Genomic DNA, 13157 nt, shown 5'->3' on the forward strand with positions numbered 1-13157 from the left:
TTAGTTGCCTTTTAAATCCAGCTTAAGAACCTTATATAAACCCTGTCTGAGCTCCTTGTTTTTGAGTGCACAGCCCATGGGGTTGAGGGCAGGAGGAAAAACACTTTTGAGTACATTGAGTAAAACTGGGATGAGGGGAAATGTCATTGCTGCACTGTGGGTAATGGAAATGATAATGATGGTTATGTAGAAGAAACTGATTAGAAAGAGGTGGCAAGTGCAGGCCTTGTATACAGCTTCTGCTGAATTCAACTTTAACACAGAATTAAGAATTAAAGCATACATAGGATGTAAAAATCAAACTCAAGTCATTGCCCATGAATGTCCAGGCAAGAAATAGCTGGTAGATACTGTTGATTGTCCTGTCATCACAGGATAGACTAGTGAGGCCAAGATTAGAGCACAGACAGTGCTCAAGTTGGTTCTTCGAGCAATAGTGTCTCTGCGCAGCCAACACAGGTGCTGGAATGGTAAGAAGGATGTCTCTGAGTGTCCTGAACACAGTGGCTTTGACCACAAAAGAGTCAGCAATTATGGATGAATAGTGTAGTGGTCAACAAATGGCTATGTGTCTGTCTACAGCCATGAGGACAAAGATGCCTGATTCCATGCCCACAAAACAATGTATGACATACATCTGCACAAAGCACTCAGGGAGACGGATGGTGTTAGCACTGAGCCACAAGATGACCAGAATCTTGGGCATGATGGTGGTAGCCAGGCCCATGTCAACCACAGCCAGGATGCCCAGGAAATGGTACATAGGCTGGTGCAGTGTTGCCTCCTGATTGATGATGATCAGGGTAAGGATGTTGGCGCTGAGAGCTAAGAGGTAGAGCAGAGCCAGGGGCAGGGAGAGCCAGTGCTGCCAGCTGTGAATGCCTGGGAATCCCAACAGAATGAACTCAGAGACCTGGATCTTTGAGCTGTTGGAATCTCTGAGATCCTGGAACATCTTCACTAAGAGGAAAAATATTCAACATTACAATCTTAATAATTTCTCTGACAATGTTTGAATAGGAGTTACCCAGATCTGTGATATTGTAGGTGGTGATGGCAGGAAGTTACTGTAATTTTAAAATTCTGGTAAAGAATCTGCTTACAGTGCAGGAGACCTGGCTTCGACCCCTGGGTCAAGAAGATCCCCTGGAGAAGGAAACGGCCACCCACTCCAATATTCTTAACTGGAGAATTCCATGGATAGAGGAGCTTGGCAGGCTATGGAGTTGCAAAGAGTTGGACACGACTGAGCAACTAACACTATTCACGCTAATTCTCATCCCAGCACTAACATTTATTGTATATTTCCAGTGAAACAGGAACTGTGACAGTTCATTATATGTTAATTCAGCTAATCAAAACCCTAACATTAAACCATTAGGCAGTTCACATTACTTTCAACTTCTATGGTTGAGGAATAGAACTTTAGAGAAAATCAGGGCCTTGGTTGTTATCTTCAGCCTGGAAGTCATGGAAACTGGACAAGATGAAAGTCCTCTGATATCGTAGCTTGGACTCTTGAATTTGGTTTTGCTAAAGTGTTGGATTATGCTCTTTAGTTGCTAAGTCAAGTCCAACTCTTTTGAGACCCCACATACTGTAGCATGGCATACTCAGCCCATGGGATTTCCCTGAGATGTAGTGGGTTGCCATTTCCTTCTCCAAGGGAATCTTTCTGACCTGGGGATTGAACCCATGTTTCCTGCTTTGCAGGAAGATTCTTTACCACTGAGCCACCAGGGAAGTGTTTGATTATCAGAGACATAATGAATGCAATGAGTGTAGAGATTTTTATGCATGAAGATATTTAAGTAGCAGATTAGAATATATGATATTGAAAATAACTTTTCAAGTACTTGAGATTTTGTGAAATAATCATGTGAATTATTTAATTTTAATTGAAATGTGTGAATTAATTTAGTATACCTATGTTCTAGTTAGGAAGCTGATGTTAAAAATTGCTCATTGCTCATGACTTGTCCAAAATTGATAAACAGTAAGAGATATGGGATTTAGGGATCTCACTTAAACACAATTGATTCTGTTTTTTAATAACTTTCTCCTACTTGACAAGTTTTGATTCTTGGAGCATTCTAAATAGTCATAAAATAAAGAATGAAGTAGCGGACCTTCAAAAATTTATATGAGATAAATATTTTGAAAATTACATGACTAAATCAAGTTAGTGTGTATCTACATTAATTTATTAATTTAATCATTTAATCTAAAAACTGAAACAAATTTTTATGATCTCTTTTTCCTAAATATTTGGTCTTTATTAATTTTTCCTTTCAATAATTTAAATCTTAAGAATTCATTTCAAGATATAAAATATTTGAAAAATATTATGGTTTGAAATTATGGTATTTATAGCACAACAATGTGGAAATACCCCTGCTGCATATATTCATCTTAATCCAAGTGATGACATTTCATCATATTGATAACAAAAAATGGTAGATTAAAAAAGTTATATATTTATACAAATTGTCCTTTTCTAGTTCATATATATTATTTTAATAGCTTCTAAATGTCAATAGTTTATTTGTATAGTCTGCATTGTCTTTATCTTTAATATTGGAACTATTTCTCAAATGTCATACTGTTTTGACTATTAATTGGCGATTAACTCACACTTCAGAAAGCTGATTTGAAACTCCAGGTGATGAGTGAGTCTCATTAATTGCTAGAATTTACTTTGTGTGCTTCCATAGGGTCCTCTACTTCACTGTTGACATGCCTAGCTATCAGTATTTATAGGTATTATTTTCTCTCAGGAACTTTCACTTTTTTTCAGAAAAATACCTACCCATCTGCATCCTGGAGAAATATGTAACTGGCTTTCAGTGTTCCTGATATTGAGTAGGACAGACAGAAGGACAGAAGGACACTGTCTGTCTTACACCTAAATATGAGTATTAGATTCAGCTTCTCATTTTTTAAAAACTTATTTATTTTTTATTGAAGGATAATCGCTTTACAGAATTTTGAGCTTTTCATCAAACTTCAACATGAATCAGCCATAGGTATACATATGTCCCCTCCCTTGGGAACCTCCCTCCCACCTCCCTCCCCATCCCACCCCTCTAGGTTGATACAGAGCCCCTGTTTGAGTTTCCTGAGCCATACAGCAAATTCCTGTTGGCTATCTGTTTTACATATGGCAATGCAAATTTCCATGTTACTCTCTCCATACATCTCACCCTCTCCTCCCCTCTCCCCATGTTCGTAAGTCTATTCTCTATGTCTGTTTCTCCACTGTTGCCCAGTAAATATTCTTCAGTACCATTTTTCTAGATTCCGTATATGTGCGTTAGAATACGGTATTTATCTTCCTCTTTCTGACTCACTTCACTCTATATAATAGGTTCTAGGTTCATCCATCTCATTAGAATGGACTCAAATGTGTTCCTTTTTATGACTGAGTAATATTCCACTGTGTATATGTACCACCACTTTTTTATCCATTCATCTGTTGATGGACATCTAGGTTGCTTCCATGTTCTAGCTATTGTAAATAGTGCTGCAATGAACGATGGGATACATGTGTCTCTTTCAGTTCTGGTTTCCTCAGGGTATACGCCTAAGAATGGGATTGCTGGGTCACATGCTGGTTTTATTCCTAGTTTTTTAGGACTCTTTTTTTTTTTTTCTTGATGTCTCATCCTCAGGCTTCATCACACCTGATATATTTGCATTCATAGCACATATTAATGTTTTCTCCCGAAGAATAAATTTTCAGTCATCATAAGAGGGTTGTTAGCATTGTTTAAAATAGTGAAGGAATCAAGATATAAAGTTGTCATATATTAATTTTTCTACCTACTTCCCTGTTTTATCTTCAGGTATTCACAATGAAAGATGACAGTTTAGATCCTGCAAAAAGTAACTTGTTTGAAAGTAGCAAAATAACATAGAATGAACTACTTAATAAGAGTGCCCTTCAAAGACTTTCCTTGCACCATGACAAATTCTTAGAGTCATAAAGAAGTAGGGGGTAATAAAACTAAGCAAAATTTTGGAGGCGATTCCAAGAATTTTCAGAGGAAAAGAGAAACGGTCTTAACTGAGTCATGGTGGGGATTTTGTTAGGTCAGTTTTTTCTTCCTTTTTCCCTTGCTTCCGTCCTTCCTTTTTTTCTTATTCTTTATTCTGGTGCTGTTTGCTATTTCCTACTGATATTATTATGTTAACTAATATTATGACATATCATATAATATTATATGATATTATAGACAAACCCAAACAAACATTTGGCCAACTCAATATGATGTAGTTGCAAAAAAGATAGGCTTTCTAGGTAAGAAATATATCTATCTGTGGATCAATATCTCTTTCTATTTAAAATCATGGTATTAAAAATTATCAATATCTTGATTTCACCAGAATTAAACCTAAATCTTAATATTTGGAAACAACGTTCAGTTCAGTCACTCAGTCATGTCCAACTCTTTGTGACCCCATGGACTGCAGCACGCCAGGCTTCCCTGTCCATCACCAAGTCCTGGGGTCCACTCAAACTCATGTCCATTGAGTGGGTGATGCCATCCAACCATGTTATCCTCTGTCATGCCATTTTCCTCCCACCTTCAATCTTTCCCAGCATCAGCGTGTTTTCAAATGAGCCAGTTCTTCGCATCAGGTGGCCAAAGTAATGGAGTTTCAGCTTCAGCATCAGTCCTTCCAATGAATATTCAGGACTGATTTCCTTTAGGATGGATTGGTTGGATCTCCTTGCTGTCCAAGGGACTCTCAAGAGTCTTCTCCAATACCACAATTCAAAACCATCAATTCTTTTTTTTTTTTTTTTATAGTCCAACTCTCACATCAATACATGATTACTGGAGAAACCATAGCTTTGACTACATGGGCCTTTGTTGGCAAAGTAATGTCTCTGCTTTTTAATATGCTCTCTAGGTTGGGCATAGTTTTTCTTCCAAGGAAGAAGTGTCTTTTACTTTCATGGCTGCAGTCACCATCTGCACTGATTTTGGAGCCCAAGAAATAAAGTCTGTCACTGTTTCCATTGTTTCCCCATCTATTTGCCATGAAGTGATAGGACCAGATGCCATGATCTTAGTTTTCTGAATGTTGAGCTTTTAGATAACTTTTTCACTCTCCTCTTTCACTTTCATCAAGAGGCTGTTTAGTTCTTCACTCTCTGCCGTAAGGGTGGTGTCATCTGCATATCTGAGGCTATTGATATTTCTCATATTTCTCCCGGCAATCTTGATTCCAGCCTGTGCTTCATCTAGTCTGATATTTCACATGATATACTCTGCATATAAGTTAAATAAGCAGGTGACAATATACAGTCTTGACATACTTCTTTCCCAATTCAGGACCTGTCTGTTGTTCCATGTCCAGTTCTAACTGTTGCTTCTTGACCTACATACAGATTTCTTAGGAGGCAGATCAGGTGGTTTGGTATTCCCAACTCTAAGAATTTTCCACAGTTTATTGTGATTCACACAGTCAAAGGCTTTGGCATAGTCAATAAAGCAGAAATAGATGTTTTTCTGGAACTCTCACTTTTTCAATGATACAATGGATATTGGCAATTTGATCACAATGTATTTATGTTTATATTTGCATTGTCTAGCAAGCTGGCATGCATGTATTTGATATTAAACAATATTTTTAAGTGGATGAACAAGTTAATAAATAAATCAAATTTTGTAAGATTTTAAGAATCATTGAACTGTATTTTAAATATTGTTTTTGAAGTATAAGGAGAACTGCCAAGAAAACACATTAGAATGGGAGAAAATAATAGCAAGTGAAAAAATAGACAAAAGATTAATTTCTAAAATATACAAGCAGCTCAAGCAACTCAATACCATGGTCAAGAGTTATTCTCTTGCTATTTCCACTTTCTTCACCCCATGGGGAGGGGATTCTTTCTTGATATTTAGTACAACAGATTTAAAGATAACTATTTGCTTAGAAAAATAGCTAGGTATTCAAAGTAAACATGGAAAGTTATGCTGTATTGCAATCTGAGAATTGGAGAAATAACTATTTTTCCATGAAAACCAACTTCTGTAACATTTCTGCCTTCAACTGGGTATATATAACGGAATACAAAGTTGTTTAAATATAAGAATGAGTTAGTATACATCCAAAAACTCTCCACATTTTTGCTGCCTATGGAATAAAAATGTATCCTGCCACGACTCCCTCTTTTGTATTTCCTTTATACCTTAATTTCTGGATAGCAAAACAGTGAGCTTGATGCAATCTGGTCCAGGTGTTTAGGATATTGGTCAAAAGAAAAATCATGACTCTACAATATATATACATTCAAAGTCCTCAACTACTAAATCCCTTGATATTTGTACAATTGAACTGAATATTTTTAAAAATGTGAAATATATTCCAGGGGAATATTGCAAAACACTCAAGATATATGTACTGGTATGGGAATTAAGCTAACCCCTCTTGGTAAAGGAAGAGTGGAAGCTTCCATTCTCATGGCTTAAAGATACTTCGTGAAGAAAAAATTTATCTTCATGAATCTAATCTGTGTGCTTGCATGTGAGCAATATATATAGGGGAGTGAGAATGAACACAAGCCTATTTTAATAAATATTAGACATATTAATGTTTATTAAAGTGTTCTGTTTATTTCCTTGTAAGGATGTTCAGATGGTTTTAATCATACACACATTCCTGTGTTCTTTTATTCATTTATTTTTTCAAGTGAGGATGATGATGAACATTATAGCATTATAAAACTTCATCAATGGATCAGGTTTATGTTAGGAATATTTCGATGGGCAAGTGTTAAGGTAATAATGTTGTGCGTATATTGCCATATGTAAAATAGATGACCAGTGCAAGTTTGATGCATGAAGCAGGGCGCTCAAAGCCAGTGCACTGGGACAACCTAGAGGGATGGGGTGGGGAGGGAGGTGGGAGTGGGGTTCAGGATGCAGGGACTCATTTTGTACCATGGCTGATTCATGTCATTGTATGGCAAAAACCACCACAATATTGTAAATTAATTATCCTCCAATTAAAATAAATAAATTACTTTTTAAAAAAAGACAATCATGTTGGTGATCATAATATAAAAAATAATGAAACAATCAACTCTAGTTTTATCTATTAATTATATACTGAAATTAATGCCTGTGTGTTTATTAATTGGAAAACATAGTTTTTGAACTATGTATCAAACCCTTTAAATTCTACAATGTAGAGGTAACTGCTAATACTTGTCTTTAAATACATTTGCTATACATATTTTTAACAGAAAGCTTACATAATACCATACTGTAACATAAGTTCTACCATTTTAAATTGATGTTATGTTATAAGTAGTTCAAATGATTTCAACCGTTTTCCACATATATACAAATATATTTACATATATACTTATGTAAATGTATACACTAGGCTGGACAAAAAGTTTTGTTCTTTTGATTTTTTAATTAAAAATAAAGTACACATTTTTTTTTTCATTTTCACTAAGAATTTTACTGAATATCATATTCACCATTTGGTTCCATCATATTAGTGTTAGTCACTCAATCATGTCCAGCTCTTTGCACCCAAGAACTATAGCTCACCAGGCTCCTCTGTCCATGAAATTCTCCAGGCAAGAATACTGTAGTGGGTTGCCATTCCCTTCTCCAGAGGATCTTTCCAACCAAGAGATCAAACTTAGGTTTTCCACATTGCTAGCAGATTCTTTACCATCTGAGCCACAAGGGAAGCCCCATTTGTTCCACTATTTTCTGCCATTTTTCAGGAAACTTCATAATTTCATCTTCACAAAACCTTTTACCTTTTGAACAAAGAACTTCTCTAGGTGCCTTTTACAGTTGTTCAAGGAATTGAAATTTTCTCCATTAAGAGCATTTTGTAAAGACCAAAATAAATAGACATCTAAGCAATGTCTAGTGAATATGGTGGATGAATCAGAACTTCCCAGCCAAACTGTAAGTTTTTACCTGGTCATCAGAGAAACATGCTGTCTTGTGTTATCCTGATGGAGGTGAAGTAAAAGTCACTCAGTCATGTCCAACTCTTTGCAACCCCATGGACTGTATAGTCCATGGAATTCTCAAGGCCAGAATACTGGAGTGGGTAGCCTTTCTCTTCTTCAGGGGATCTTCCCAACCCAGGGATCAAACTCAGGTTTCCCGCATTGCAGATGGAGTCTTTACCAGCTGAGCCACAAGGGAAGCCCGTCCTTATGGAAGATTATGCATTTTCTGTTGACTAATTCCAGATGCTTTTCACAGAGTGCTACTTTCATTTGGTCCTATTGGCAGCAGTACTCGTGGAGTTAATTATTTGGTTTTCCAGAATGCACTCATAATAGAGACTCCCTTCCAATCCTAACATATACGTCATCTTCTTTGGATAAAGATCGGCCTTTGGTGTAGTTAGTGGTGGTTTGTTTCACTTGCCACAGAATCTCTTCCATTCCACATTAGTGTGTAGTATCCTCTTTTCATCACCCATCACTGTCTCAAAAATAGAACATTTTTGTTACATTTAAGAAGAACATTGCATGGGAATCTCATCAGAATGAACTCAGAGACCTGGAACTTTGAGCGGTTGGAGTCTCTAAGATCCTGAAACATCTTTCACTAAAAGGAAAAGTATTCAAGATTATTATTGTTAATAATTCCCCTGACAGTGTTTGAAAATTAGCTACCTACATTCATCATATTGTAGGTGGTAGTGGTGAGTAGTCATTGTATTAATATTTTCTTATTCTCACTCCCATATTAGCACATATTATATATTTCTAGTGAAACAGGAACTCTTGTAGCATATTATCTGGTAATTTACTTAACCTAAAGTAAAATTTCTTACTGCACACCATTTCACATTTTCCCCATATTCTCCTGCTGCTGCTGCTAAGTCACTTCAGTCATGTCTGACTCTGTGACCCACCAGGCTCCCCCATCCCTGGGACTCTCCAGGCAAGAACACTGGAGTGGGTTGCCATTTCCTTCTCCAATGCATGAAAGTGAAAAATGAAAGTGAAGTCGCTTGGTCATGTCCGACTCTTAGCGACCCCATGGATTGCAGCCCACCAGGCTCCTTCGTCCATGGGATTTTCCAAGCAAGAGTACTGGAGTGGGGTGCTATTGCCTTATCCCATATTCTCCTAACCGGGAAGTAAAACATTAGAGAAAATCAAGAGCTTGGTCACTATCTTCAGTTGGAAATGATGGAAAGTGGACAAGATGAAAGCCCTGATATCACAATTTGGACTCTTCAATTTTGTTTTGATAAAGTGCTGGATTCTTACAGACAACGTATGGAATGAATGTAGATATTTTTATCTATCAAGATAATTAGGGGAGAGATTAGAATATATGATATTGATCGAAAATAACTGTTTTCAAGGACTTGAGATTCTGTTAAATAAATGTGAGTTTTTTTTTTAATTTTAATTGAAATGTATGAGATAATTTTGTATACATATGTTTAGTGAGGAATCTTTTGTCAAAAATTGCTAATGACCTGTCCAAAGTCAAGTAATAAAGAGAGAGCAATATTATTTAGGAAGCTCAGCATTAGTTAAAACCAATTGCTTCTGGTTTTCAGTACTTTTTCTTTACTTGACATAGTTTTGATTTTTGAAGCACTCTAGAATGTCTTCTGAAAAATAGAGCAGGTGTTAAAAAGTTAGTGTGAGGTATGTATTTTGAAAGTCAAACTCCTAAAATAAAGTTAATGTGTATCTACCAAAAGCTTTTAATTTAATCATTTTTTACTTTAATCTAAGAACTGGAGTGAAGTCACTCAGTTGTGTCCAACTGTTTGGACTGTAACCTACCAGGCACCTCCCTCCATGGGATTTTCCAGGCAAGAGTACTGGAGTGGGTTACCACTTCCTTTTCCAGAGGATATTCCCGACCCAGGGATCGAACCTGGGTCTCCCGCATTGTAGGCAGATGCTTTACCATCTGAGCCACCAGGGAAGTTTAGGAAAATGCAAGATTAAGAAGTGAAATATTTTCACAATCTGTTTCTTCTAAATGTTTGCTGTTTATTTTTTGCTTCCTTAAAATATTTTAAACATAAGTTTGCATTATCAAGTCATAAAATATTTGAAAAATGTTTGTACAGAACACTTTTAGTATGTACAGAAAACAGGGTGGATATAGACCTGGTGAATCTAAACCCAAGTAATGACATTCCGTCACACTTATAAAACAATGAACATTAATAGATTATACAAATATGTGTATTCTGCTTCATATATATCATTTTAATAACCTCTAAATTTCTATAGTTTATTTTTATAGCTTGCACTGCTTTTATTTTTAATATTGAAACTATTATTCAAATGTCATGCATTCGGTAACTATTAATTGATGCTGAATAAAGAATCTTAGAAAGCCAATTTGAAACTCCAGGTGATGAGTGAGTCTCATTTGTTACATGGTGGAATTTACTTTGTATGCTCTTGTAGGGTTCTCCTTGCTTCATTGTTGACATTCCTAGTTTACCTGTATTTACAGTGTTTTTTCCTCAGGGACTTAATTTTTTTTTTTTTTTTTTTTTGAGAAAATGATCTACCAATCCACATCTTGGATAAACATGTGGCTGGCTCCAAATATTCTTGATATTGAAGGACACTGTCTGCCTCACACTTAAATATGAATATTGGAATCAGCTTCTCATTTTTTTAATGATGTTTCATCCTTGGACTTCATCATGCTGGATATATTTGCATTCATACTATATGTGAAAGGGTTTTTTCCTTCAGAATAAACTTCCAGTCATCAAAAGAGGGTAGTTGTTATTTAATCACTAAGTCATGTCAGAATCTTTTGTGACCCCATAGACTGGGAACTAAGATCATGGCATCTGGTCCCATCACTTCATGGAAAATAGATGGAGAAACAGTGGAAACAGTGGCTGACTTTATTATTATGGGCTCCAAAATCACTGCAGATGGTGATTGCATCCATGAAATTAAAAGACGCTTACTCCTTGGAAGGAAAGTTATGACATACCTAGACAGCATAATAAAAAGCAGAGACATTACTTTGCCCACAAAGGTCCGTCTAGTCAAGAATATGGTTTTTCCAGTAGTCACGTATGGATGTGAGAGTTGGATTATAAAGAAAGCTGAGCACCGAAGAATTGATGCTTTTGAACTGTGGTGTTGGAGAAGACTCTTGAGAGTCCCTTGGACAGCAAGAAGATCCAACCGGTCCATCCTAGAGGAAGTCAGTCCTGAATGTTCATTGGAAGGACTGATGCTGAAGCTGAAACTCCAGGACTTTGGCCACCTGATACGAAGAGCTGACTCATTGGAAAAGACCCTGATGTTGGGAAAGAAGAGGGCAGGAGGAGAAGGGGACGACAGAGGATGAGATGATTGGATGGCATCACCGACTCAATGGACATGGGTTTGGGTGGACTCTGGGTGTTGGTGATGGACAGGGAGGCCTGGTGTGCTGCAGTTCATGGGGTCGCAGAGTCGGACACGCCTGAGTGACTGAACTGAACTGAGACAGGGAAGCCTTGAGCTTCCCAGGTGGCATTAGTGGTAAAGAACTCACCTGCCAATGCATGAGGCACAAGAGACACAGTTCCATCCCTGGGTCAGGAAAATCCCCTGGAAAAGGAGATGGCAACCCACTCCAGTATTCTAGCCTGGAGAATCTCATGAACAGAGGAGCCTGGTGGGCTACGGTCCATAGGGTCAAAAAGTTGGACAGGACTGAAGTGACTTAGTACCCACTGCACACAAACTGTAGCTGACTAGGCTCCTCTGTGCATGGGATTTCGCAGGCAAGAATGCTAGACTGGTTTGCTGTTTCCTTCTCTAGGGGATCTTCCCTACCCAGGGATCAAACCCATGTCTCCTGCATTGGCCAGAGGATTCTTTCCCACTGAAACACCAAGGAAGCCTAAGAGGGTAGTTAACAGTGTTTAAAATACTGTATGAGTCACAGTTATAAAGTTGTTACTTATTATTTTTTTACCTACATCCTCTTTTATCTTTATGTACTCACAATGAAAGAGGACAGTTTAGATACTGCAAGAAATAACTTCTTTGGAAGTAGCTATGCCACATAATATGAACTACTTAATAAGAGCCTCTTTAAAGACCTTTCTTGTGCTGTAACAAATTGTTGGACTCCTAAAGGAATAGGTAGAAAAGAAATCAAGCAAAACTTTGCAGACAATTAGGGGATTTTTCAAATAGCAAAAGACCAGTGATTTTACAAGTGAATCACGGTTAGAATTCTGTTAAATCAGTTTTTTTTTTCTTTCTTTTTTTAATTTTTTTCTGTTGCTGTTTGATATTTCCCATTCAAAATCTCCAATAATTTTAGCTTTGTGGTTCTTCAGTTTTCTATTCTATTTTGTGCCCTCTTACAACCACTCCAGCTTCAAGCATCACCTGCTTTAGCAATATCAGCTTTCTCTCAGAGAGGACAAGGAACCATTCTTGAATCTTTGTCTGCCTGTCAGTGTAGGAGATGCCAGGGACATGGGTTGATCCCTGTGTCAGGAAGAACCCCTGGAGCAGTAAATGAAAACCCACTCTAGTATTCTTGCCTGGAAAATTCCATGGACAGACGAGCCTGGCAGACCACAGTCTATGGGGTCACCAAGGAGTCAGACATGACTGAGCGACTGAACACACAAACACACAAAAGAGGAAGGCTTTGTAGGTAAGGAATGTGTTTGCCAATGGATCGGTATCTCTTTCTATTTTAACATCATGATATTATAAAACACATTGATAACTTGAATCCACCAGAATTTAACAAAAAATTATTGTACATAATATTTTTTATATTTGCATTGTTTGGTAAGACATAATGCGTATATTTGATATCAATAAATTTTTAGAGTTAATGAACAGGTTACTAAATAAATTATTCACACTTTGTGACTTTAAGAATTATTATCCTATATTTTAATTGCTGCCTTTTCAAAAGTATAAAAGGAACCATCAGGAAAAATAGAACTATAATATCTCTTTCAAATCAACAGAAAAATTTAAATTCTCAAAGCAATTCCCTGGTATAAAATATACATAATAAAAAAAAGTTTCAAAATGCAAGGAAAATATGTGGCAGCAATCAAAACAAATTGTTTGGGTTTGGAAATAAATTTCAGTCAGTAAAACAATACTGCTAGTTGGCCTTATTTCACATTGA

The 13157-nt window shown here is 36.8% G+C and overlaps 1 pseudogene; it reads right to left on the bottom strand.

Moving 5' to 3' along the window:
* On the bottom strand, positions 1 to 958 carry LOC122449264 (annotated as a pseudogene).
* Positions 959 to 13157: the final 12199 nt, after the last annotated feature.

Source organism: Cervus canadensis, chromosome 11 (genome assembly GCF_019320065.1).
Source record: "Cervus canadensis isolate Bull #8, Minnesota chromosome 11, ASM1932006v1, whole genome shotgun sequence".
In the NCBI taxonomy this organism is placed as follows: Eukaryota; Metazoa; Chordata; class Mammalia; order Artiodactyla; family Cervidae; genus Cervus; species Cervus canadensis.